An 11212-nucleotide genomic window follows, 5' to 3' on the forward strand; every position below is an offset into this window, starting at 1 on the left:
ATATATATATATATATATATTGGTCTCTGCCCCTGGTTCCTGCCCCAGAGCTCTTAAAACACTTGTAATTTCCTAAATGATAAGAGCACTAAGAGCATCATGTGTTTAATATTCAGCTTTTTAAAATTTTGGTTCCTGACCAGAGCTCCTAAAGCCCATGGAATTTCCCAAGTGATAGGAAATTCTTCTAATGGGGGATGGTCACCAGAAACACCTATTAGAAGTACTGTAATAACTGGACTTATAATTTGGAGGTGGGAGGGGCATGGCACAGTCTTGGGGAATGTGCCCTTAACCTGTGATATCTGATGGTTTCTAGGTGTAGAAAGTGTCAGAACTGAGTTAAATTGTAGGAAACCCAGCTGGTGACCCAGATTTGCTTGGTTTGGGGAAACCAAGCAGGTGTCAGAAGTGTTGACAGTGGTGGTAGTGTGAGAGCAAAGGAAAGATATAGAAGTGAGGTTTTCTTTTCAGGTAGAAAACTAAACTCTCATTTTCTAGAGCTCTGCTATGCAATACATATGGCTATTTAAATTGACAAAAGATTAAGTAAAATCAGTTTTTCCATGTCAGTATCTAGTGACTACCATTGGACAGTTCAGAATAATTCCACCAATGCAAAAAGTTTTATTATGCAATATTCTAGAGGAGGGTTGGCAAACTTCCTGTAAAGGGCAGGATAATATTTTAGGCTTGCACACCACATAATCTCTGTTGTAACTACTCACCTCTGCAGTTGTGGTGTAAAAGCAGCCATAGACAACATAGCAATAAGTGAGCATTACTATGTTCCAATAAAACTTTACGGGCTCTGACATGAGAATTTCGTAACATTTGTAGTGTTGCAACAAAAAATTTGCCCCCAACCATTTTAAGCTCAGGGTCTTTCAAAAACAGATGGCAGGCCCTGACCAGTGTGGCTCAATTGGTCATTGGTTCGATTCCTGGTCAGGGCATATACCCATGTTGCTGATTTGATCCCCCTGTCAGGGTACATATGGGAAGCAACCGGTGGATATCTCTCCCTCTCTAAAAACCAATAAAAACATTTAAACAGATGGTAGGCTAGAATTGGCCTGCAAGTTACAGTTTACTAACCCCTGTTCTAGAGAATGAAATTCAGGCCTTGAGACTTGACAGGGTCAGGGTTAATACCAATGTATGAAAAATTCCATATTGTTAATACTTTTGCATTATAGCAAACCTTTACCATACAGCCTTCATCTTTTAGAGGACTAAGATGACTTCAATAGTTCTCCTCTTTTAATGGACACCTAAGGAAGAGGTCCTAAGAACGGCAGTCTTGAATTCCAGCAGCGCCTGATCACAGCCTCAGTCCTTCATAGTGAAATAGAAATGGCTACGCCTGGCCAGAGTGGCTTAGTTGGAGCATCATGCCATGGACCAAAAGTTTGCTGGCTCAATTCCTGATCAGGTACATAACTGGGTTGTGGCGGGGAGAAGGCACATAAGGAAAGCAACCGATTAATAGTCCTCTCCTCCACCCCCACCCCCACCCCCCAATCTTTAAGCATGTCCTCAGGTGAGGATTTAATAAAGAAGATCCCACCCTAGCTGGTTTGGCTCACTGGATGGAGCGTAGGCCTGCGGACTGAAGGGTCCCAGGTTCGATTCCTGTCAGGGGCATGTACCTTGGTTGCAGGCACATCCCCAGTGGGGGGTGTGCAGGAGGCAGCTGATCGATTCTTCTCTCTCATCGATGTTTCTAACTCTCTATCCCTCTCCCTTCCTCTCTGTAAAAAATCAATAAAATATATTTTTTTAAAAAAGAAGATCCCTGGCCGGCATGGTTCTTGGTTAAGAAGGGTCTCAGGTTTGATTCCGGTCAAGGGCACATACCTGGATTGCAGATTCCCTGCCCCGGTTGGGGCTCAGGGGAGGCAACCAATTGATCTGGCTCTCTCACATCAATGGTTTCTCTTTCTCCTCTCTTCCGTTTCCCTTCCCTTACACGCTCTCTAAAATTAATGGGGAAAAATGTCCTCCAGTGAAGATCAACCAAAAAAAAGAAAGAAATGGCTTCTATGGAAAGGAGAAATATTTATATATCATGAATAGCCAGGGTTTAAAATATGGGATCTCAATTCCTCTGAGCATCCAGATTGTCCTGACCATGGTAACGCTACCCAGGTGCAAAAAGAGGCCCCTGTGTTGGTACTTGAAAGGGGATAATTTACTTGGTACTTGTGCTTGTATTTAATACCTAAGAGGTTTCAATGACTTAATCATGCACATTATGATAATTTTATGGTATTTGCTACTTGATAAGTGAAGTTTGTCACCCATTACTCCTTGTTGACTTGATTTTCTTTATTTCCTGGTGAGCCTAAGATGAAGTAAAACATTTCAAAGTAGCTTTTTATTCATTCCTTCTCTTTCCCTATCATCTTTTTTCCCATGCTGCAGTGGAAACTGAAATTGGACTGGCAGGTTTACTGGTCTGTAAGTATTCAAGCCGCCATAGGTAGCAGTTAGTAAAGACAAGTGCCCCTCTTTGTTGCCTTGCTCAAGTTTCAAGTTTAATATATCATACTAGAGGCCTGGTGTACGGATTTGTGCATTGGTGGGGTCCCTCGGCCTGTTTTGCGGGGATCAGGCTGAAACTGGCTCTCTGACATCTCCTGAGGGGGTCCCAGATTGGGAGAGCATGGTTCTCAGGTTACATACTGCAGCTTGGCAGCTCCTGCATTGAGCATCTGCCCCCTGGTGGTCAGTGCATGTCATAGCTACCAGTTGGACGATCGAACGGCTTAGGCTTTTACATATATAGATTAAAAGGAAAAACTAAAGCAGGATGACTAGGGGGCCCCAAGCATTGAATGCTATCCTGCGGCTTGTCAATAATTTATTTTCCTTTCAGGGTTGAAAGAACTGTCAATGGACTTTTGCATTGACATTTCTGATTGCGCCTCAAATTTTAATCAGGAAAACAAAATTTCAGAGGAATACATTCTACAGGCTCCAAAGGGACACTAAAAGGAGGCTCACTGCCTGGGCATTTACACAAAGGAGAAAACCTTATAAGAGCAATTAATTAAGAACTTTAAAAAGTGACAGTGACTCCTGTTAATCTTGCTGCTTAATTGGGGCTTTAAAAATAGCTTCCAGTTAATGGGCCTGTCAATATTCTCTTGGGAAACAATTTCACTGACTTAATCAGTTATAATACTTAGACTGTCTGCTTAAAAATATCTTTCTCTTTATTGCTATTTTAACGAACCAACTTGGTGGGTCATATATTTGTCCATTGAATATCTTAAGGCCTGGTTTAAAGGGGCCCTCTTACTTTGCCCCTCCCAATTCTCCAGTAAAGGGCCTTTGGGGTGTGAGAATGTTCTATACTGCTTTATTACCTGAGAAGGAGGTGGTAAAATGGACCTTGAAATTTATTTTATTTCAGATTAGTTACAGAAAAGTTGTGACAATAGTATGAAGAATTCCCATCTACCCCTCATCCAGTGTCCCCTAATGTTTACTGTTTTACAATAGTATAGTACATTTGTCACAATGGACTAATGGATACAGTATTAACTAAAGTCCATACTTTATTCTGATTTCCTTAGTTTTCATCTAATGTCCTTTTTCTGTTCCAGGATCCCATTGAAGATACAATTAGTCATCATGTCTCTCTAGGTACCTCTTTGCTGTGACAGCTTCTTAGACTTTCCTTGTTTTTTGATGACCCTGAGTTTTGAGTCAGGTATTTTGTAGAAAGTTCTTCCGTTAGGATTGAGTTTTTCTCATTATTAGGTTGGGGTTAAGGGATTTTGAGGAAGACCACAGAGGTAAAGTGGCATTCTCATCACATAATCAAGAATACATAATATCAGCATGATTTATTACTATTTAGAAAAATGATTTTAGTATGTTTTTATTGATTTTTGAGAGAGAGAGAAGCTCAATGGGCTGCCTTGAGCCTGCAACTCAGGCATGTGCCCTGACTAGGAATTGAATCGGAGACCTCTTGGTGCATTGGACGACACTTAACCAACCAAGCCACACTGGCCATGGGGTGATTTATTACTGTTGATCTTAGCCTTGATCACCTGGCTTGGGTCTTATTTGCCAGTTTTTTCCATTGTAAAATTCCTCCTCTCTATCCAGTACTGCACTCTGCCATGAAAGTCACCGTGTGCAGCCTATACTTAAGGAGAGGGAAGTTTTGCTCTCCTTGGAATTTTTCAGAAATAAACTGGTCTTTTTCTCCTCCATTTATTCAACTTATTTATATCATTATGGACTTATAGATATTTACTGTATACTTGGGGAAATAATCCAATAATATTTTTTTTGTTCAGTTGTTCCAGCTTTGACCATTGGGAGCTCTTTCAGTTCACTCCTGTGTCCCATCAATATGCCCCATCATTGTGGGGTTATTGTTATTTTTTTAAGGACTTCTCATTTTATGGCACTATAAAATGCTCCAGGTTCATCTTATATAGTTCCTATCTCAATCCCAGAGTGAACCATTTTTTTAATGGGCCCTAGTTCCTTTATTATTTAATAGTATTAAGGAACTAAGATCTGGGTGCTCATGGTAGAACTATGAAATATATATGTTTATTAATATATATGTATACCAGGATCCATAGTTCATTGCTTCCTATATTCTATATCATTTTATTTTTTACTATTCAGTGCATTTTGTCCCATTGTCTTTGATTATTCTCTTTCATCTGGAACAGTGAGCCTATTGCCTTTTATAGTAGATGCTGTTGACCCCAAGTGACTGATAGTTTTTACCCTACGAGCTCACAGTAGAGGATGGGAATTTTTTTTATCAGCTGCTGGTCAAAGGGAGGAGCCAAGCCCAGGCCTTAGTATCCTAATGAGTTAAAGGAGAATGGAGATGCCCTCAAGAAACAGAGCTTCTTGAGTTAGAATCATGGCTTTACCAGTGTGGCAGATAGAACTTTTTGTCCTCTTCAGTTGTGATTCTCTAGAGAAGAGCTCAAAGGGATTAACAAATGTTGTAATATGCTGGCCGTCCCAGGCAGTGATGGGTTGGACATGAGGCAATGAACAGAAGAAGGAAAGGACAGAATAGAAAAGTTCTGTCCCAGCTTATACTACTCCCATGGCATTCTATCCTTTTCTACACTGGGCTTCCATTTCTTGCCCCTGTAGCACCCAATCATAATCTGTTTCTTCACGGGACTCTTCATATTAAATTTCTCAGATCCCTAAACCCCCTCATCTTTGTATAATAGCTACATGAGGGCGATTGAGGAAGAGACAATAACCTATGATAATTAATCATCTTGTCAGAAGACTGGTCATTTAACTCTTACCCTTTTGTGGCTTTTATCAACTGAATCCTATGCTAGATAGTGGGGATAAGTGATGAACCAGACACTGTCCCTACTTACCTTAACATGGCCTGTCAAATCTAGCCCATAACTTTCCCACCTCATCTACCACCTTCAGATTTCCTTCTGGTCACACTGGTTTCTTTTAGTCTTGGTTTATCTCACTCCCATATAACTAAGCAGCCTCAGTTCTACTGACAGCTAACTAAAGAGCCTCAGCTGGTAATATTAATATTTATGTGTTATAATGTACCCTAGAGTAAGGCCATAAGAATATCCTGTTTTTCAATAATACCCAAGTAAAAGTAATGAGATTGCTAGTTTTCTTTAAAAGTTTTTTGAAACAAAAATCTTGAAAACAAAGGTGTCAGATTTCCAAATCATTTGCTAGTGGACATTAAAAGATAGAATATAGTGTACAAATATTTGAAACTAAATTTAGCTTCAAAAAGTACTTAATGAAAATAATGGGCTTGCAGAGGATTTGTTCAAATTTGATACATCCATTAACTAAAATATGTGGGCTTTTGTGTGTTTTTGGGGGGGGGGGTAACCTGTAAATGTCTTCATAGTTAAGAAAATTTGTGAAACATCTTTGTGTATAAGTTATAACTGCAGGAGATGCCAAGATAAGACTTAGAACCAGATTTAAATGGATAGTTTTAACATGTTCACTCTGGGGCTCTATAAAAATGAATAATCTTTGAAACTATGGTTTTGTCATTTTAGGATTTTTTATGTAAATATTCTTCAGGATATGTGGCAACATAGAATATTGACAACATTTGCGGTACATTGACTGTTCCAGAACTGCTAATAAACTCATTCTGCACATCTCTTAATCTTCGCAACAGCCCCCCAAAGTAACACAGTTAGTGGATCCAGGAACTAATGTGGTGTTCAGTGATTCTCCCCAAAGATGGCAGTTGGTTTAGGGCTTTCGTGTATAGTGCTCCCAAGTCTTTACAACTAACTCTCATAAATATCTACTTGTCTTTGTCGTCATCAACTCATTCAGACTAGCATCTTTCAGTGTCTACTGAAATATCTGTCCTCTAGTGTCTTTACACCTATTACAGATGCCAAATACTTTTTTTCAGGCCATTAGCATCTTAGCCACTCTTGCTGCAGCTTTGAGGACAATTCCTTTTGCTCTTAACATACACAGAACGTATACAGACATACCCTTTAGCCTTTAAAAGGAGTCCCCATCTACCTTATTCTTTTTCTTGTACATACCATCCATGAACCACATACCCATGAGTCTCAGGTTTTTAAAAATGTCCCTCTGGGGAGTCTGAATGGGTCACACATCCCCATCCCTATTCTTACCCTATGGTAGGGCTTATCACTTCCTATTCCTTAAGAACTTGCCCTAACCGGTTGGGCTCAGAGGATAGAGCATCAGCCTGTGGACTGAAGGGTCCCAGGTTCGATTCCGGTCAAGGGCATGTACCTTGGTTGTGGGCACATCCCCAGTAGGAGGTGTGCAGGAGGCAGCTGATCGATGTTTTTCTCTCATCGATGTTTCTAACTCTCTATCCCTCTCCCTTCCTCTCTGTAAAAAATCAATAAAATATATTAACAAAAAAAAAAAGAACTTATTAGTATTTAAGAGGATAGGAGTGAAGTTGGGTTCCTTTTTTAGTTTCACATATATACCTGCCAGATTAAGGGATAAAAAACTTTAATAGGTACACATTACAAACAAACCATTATGTAATATAACACAAGCCATTTCTAGATTTAAGAATACATTGAGGATATTTGCAATTAATCTCAAAAATTACATGATCTCCCTATAATGCTAACATGGCGTTTGCTAAAGTTGCTAAGAGTCAAGATTCCTACAAATGAGATCTTAAATGGTAAGCTATACCATGTCCAAGAAGTCTCAGCATAATTCTCCTAGAGAAAACTAAGATATTTAAAAACTGAATAAAAGTAACGAGTATTTTTGGAACTAGTCAAGTTGATTCTAACACGCATTATTCCAAAATAATATTGTGGAAAATGAGTCAAAGGAAAAGTAGCCCTACCCCATGTGAAAACTGCAAGAAGAATAAAGTGAGGTGGTACTGACACATGAATATCAATGAATGGAACAGAGAAGTCCAGAATAGATCCTGAAACAAGTAAGAAAAATAAGCAGTTTTTTTTCTCACAATTGTGTATTAGCTTGCCTTCTAAGAAAAGCAGAATGAATACATAAAAGGGACAGATGTGACTAGATTTTAAAGATTGTGTGTGGAAAAGCACCATACAAGAATAGGTTTGCAGGTAGGTGTTTGCCAAAGATTATTCTTTAATCCAGTTTCTATAAACTGAAAGCTCAACAACCGAATAGATAAATGGACAAAATAAACAGTTGGAGGATGATTAACCTCAGTTAAAGCAATCAGATTTTTCAGACAGCTCTGGATAGCGGTTATCAAAGGAATGGGGCAACAGGCACTCATTTGTTGAGTAAATTGGCATAATCAATGAGGGCAATCTAGTTTTAAAACTCTAAGCAATTCCAGTGTAATCAAAATATTTTGTGACGTAAAAATTATATATTCCAATTTTAATGTTAACACAGTCACTCATTTATTGACCAATTATCTGTGGCTGCTTTTTCTGACAGACCATATGGCCCACAAGCCTAAAATTTCATTTGTCCCTCTACAGAAATTTTGCCTGCTCCCTGCTCTAGAACAGCACTATATAATAAATATTTGCAATGGCAAAAATGTTCTAGCTATCCACTAGCTAGCTATATGTAGATAGTAAAATTGCAAAAGGGAATGCAGCTTATGGCTATGAACAATGGAATAGCTCTAGAAAACGGGTTATTTTGAACCACACATAGTTTTACATGTTTTGAGTAATAAGTACATTAATTTTTTTCTGTTACTGCTTTGAATAGCAGAAAATTGGAAAATACCTAAATTGTCAATTGAAAGGATATTGGTTAAATTTTGTGACCATCCATATAATGGAATACTCGGAAGCCTTACTGAAATATAACCAAAGAAGTAAAGCAAGAACAATGTATGACCTTTAAGCTTTGTTTAGTGTATCACTGCAACAGAACCACCTTAAAATGTGCTAGTACAAACAAGTATTCTATGAGTTGAGCCTTGGCTGGTGTGGCTTGGTTGGGCTTCTAGAACAGCTATATAATAAAAATTTGCAATGGCAAAAATGTTCTAGCTATCCACTAGCTATATGTAGATAGTAAAATTGCAAAAGGGAATGCAGCTTATGGCTATGAACAATGGAATAGCTCTAGAAAACAGGGTTTATTTTGAACCACACATAGTTTTACATGTTTTGAGTAATAAGTACATTAATTTTTTTCTGTTACTGCTTTGAATAGCAGAAAATTGGAAAATACCTAAATTGTCAATTGAAAGGATATTGGTTAAATTTTGTGACCATCCATATAATGGAATACTCGGAAGCCTTACTGAAATATAACCAAAGAAGTAAAGCAAGAACAATGTATGACCTTTAAGCTTTGTTTAGTGTATCACTGCAACAGAACCACCTTAAAATGTGCTAGTACAAACAAGTATTCTATGAGTTGAGCCTTGGCTGGTGTGGCTTGGTTGGGCTTGTCCCATGCACAGAAAGGTGCAGGAGTGTGTGCTAGAGGAAGACAATCGATGTTTCTCCCTCTCCTTTGTCTCTAAAAGTCAATAAAAATAGGTATTTTTTAAATCATGTGGGTTTGCCCTAACTGGTTTGGCTCAGTGGATAGAGCGTCGGGCTGTGGACTGAAAGGTCCCAGGTTCGATTCTGGTCAAGCGCATGTACCTTGGTTTCGGGCACATCCCCAGTAGGGGGTGTGCAGGAGGCAGCTGATCAATGTTTCTCTCTTATCGATGTTTCTAACTCCCTCTCCCTTCCTCTCTGTAAAAAATCAATAAAATATTTTTTTTTAAAAAATCATGTGGGTTTATTGGGTAGTTGTGTTCCACATGGGCTTGGGTAGGGATACAGCCATCTGTAGGTTTCAGTTTGCTTGGCAGTTGGCCTTGGCTGGCACCTGGAAGTTCAGCTGGAGCTGTATACTGAAGTGCCTTGGTTCTTTTGATGTGGGGCCTTTTCATATTGGTTGAGATTCTCATGACATGGCAACTGGGTTCCAAATGGGTTGTCACTTCTGTGATCTGTTGGTCAAAGCCAGTTATGGGGACCTTACAGATTCAGGGAAAGGGAAAATTGATTCTATTATTCCATGAGAAGAGTGGAATTTGTGGCCATTTTCTCTTAAATATATTTTTATTGATTTCAGGGAGGGAGAGAGAAACAATGATGTCATCAAATTGGCTGCCTCCTACACGCCCCACACGGGTTTGAGCCCACAACTCAGGCATCTGCTCTGAATGGTAAATGGAACCTCCTGGTTCATAGATTAATGCTCCAGCACTAAGCCACCCCAGCCCGGCTTGTGTCTATTTTTAATTCATGTTATGTGCACACACATCAAAGTGTTTGTTTTTATAGAAAATCCTTAGAGTACACAAGAAATGGTTGATAGAGGCTGCCTTAATAAAGGGATATAGAGATTGGGAAAAACTTTACTTGTGTTCTTTGAATTATATGTATTACCTATTCAAAAATTTCTTTTTGAGCTCCTTCACCACCACCATGCCACTGCTAAAAGAACCACTGGTTAAGAGTTTTCTGTTTTTAAATAACCCAAAGTATAGAAGTGACCTGGTTCCAGGGTATTAAATCTGATTTAAAATAATTAGATGGTGGACTTTCAGATGATTCCGAGACCACAGCTCTGCTGAAGGCAGTACATATGCTCAAAAGCTGGGTTTAGATTTATATACGTAGAACTGGGTTCAAATCTTGGCTTTGTCACTATTTAGCTTCATGACCTTACTCTCTTATGTAAAACCGGAATAATGGCACTTAACCCTCAAAATTATAATTCACAATGCATTCTCAGCTGCTGATTGTGTGTTGTCAAAATATATGTCCTCAATGCCTCCTGTGCTCAAAACTGCAGCCAGTCTTCATTATGAACTTGAATCCATACTCTATTCTGCTATTTACACTTGATCTTGAAATGATTATTATGTTAAAGGCTCAGATAATAGACCCTTGCCAGGCAGCTGAGTTGATTAGAGTGTCTTCCAGATATGTCAAAGTTGCAGTTAAATATCTGGTCAGGGCACATACAAGAATCAACCAAATGAATGCATAAATAAGTGGAACCACATCAATGTTTCTTCCTCTCTCTAAAATCAATTTTTAAAAATGTAAAGGCTTATATAATACTAGAGGCCCAGTGCACAAAAATTTGTGCACTTGGGGGGAGGGGTCCCTCGGCCAGGCCTGTGCCCTCTCGAAGTCTGGGACCCCTTGGGGGATGTCCACCTGCTGGCTTAGGCCCGCTCCCTGGGGGGAATGGGCCTAAGCTGGCAGTCAGCCATCCCTCTGGCAGCCCAGGAGCCCTCGGGGGATGTCCACTTGCCAGTGGGGAGCAGGCCTAAGCTGCAGTCGGAAATCCTTAGCGCTGCTGAGGAGGCGGGAGAGGCTCCTGCCACCACCCCACCACCGCTGTGCTGGCAGCCATCAGCCTGGTTTGTGGCTGAGCAGAGCTCCCCCTGTGGGAGTGCACTGACCACCAGGGGGCATCTCCTGCATTGAGCATCTTCCCCCTGGTGGTCAGTATGTGTCATAGTGACCAGTCATTCCCAGTCTTTTGCTGTTAGGGCCAATTTGCATATTACCCTTTTATTATATAGGATAGAGGCCTGGTGCATGGGTGGCGGCTGGATGGTTTGCCTTGAAGGGTGTCCTGGATCAGGGTGGGAGTCCCCACTGGAGTGCCTGGCCAGCCTGGGTGAGGGGCTGAGGGCTGTTTTCAGGCTAGCCAC

The 11212-nt window shown here is 40.0% G+C and overlaps 2 long non-coding RNA genes across 10 annotated transcripts in view; one reads left to right on the forward strand and one right to left on the reverse strand.

Annotated features, from left to right (window-relative positions):
* LOC102262766 overlaps positions 1–11212 on the forward strand; it is a 20063-nt gene that overhangs the window by 3748 nt on the left and 5103 nt on the right. For 2 of the 9 annotated variants that reach the window (XR_001359609.1, XR_001359614.1), the window contains exon 5: positions 1200–1435. This is a non-coding gene — a long non-coding RNA (uncharacterized LOC102262766). The other 7 variants (XR_001359608.1, XR_001359611.1, XR_001359606.1 and 4 more) reach the window with 7 other exon arrangements.
* The window catches only part of LOC106723876, an 18312-nt gene that overhangs the window by 1070 nt on the left and 6030 nt on the right, over positions 1–11212 (reverse strand). The gene's annotated exons all lie outside the window — the stretch shown is intronic.

The sequence above is a fragment of the Myotis brandtii genome, unplaced genomic scaffold, assembly GCF_000412655.1.
Source record: "Myotis brandtii unplaced genomic scaffold, ASM41265v1 scaffold668, whole genome shotgun sequence".
Classification (NCBI taxonomy): domain Eukaryota; kingdom Metazoa; phylum Chordata; class Mammalia; order Chiroptera; family Vespertilionidae; genus Myotis; species Myotis brandtii.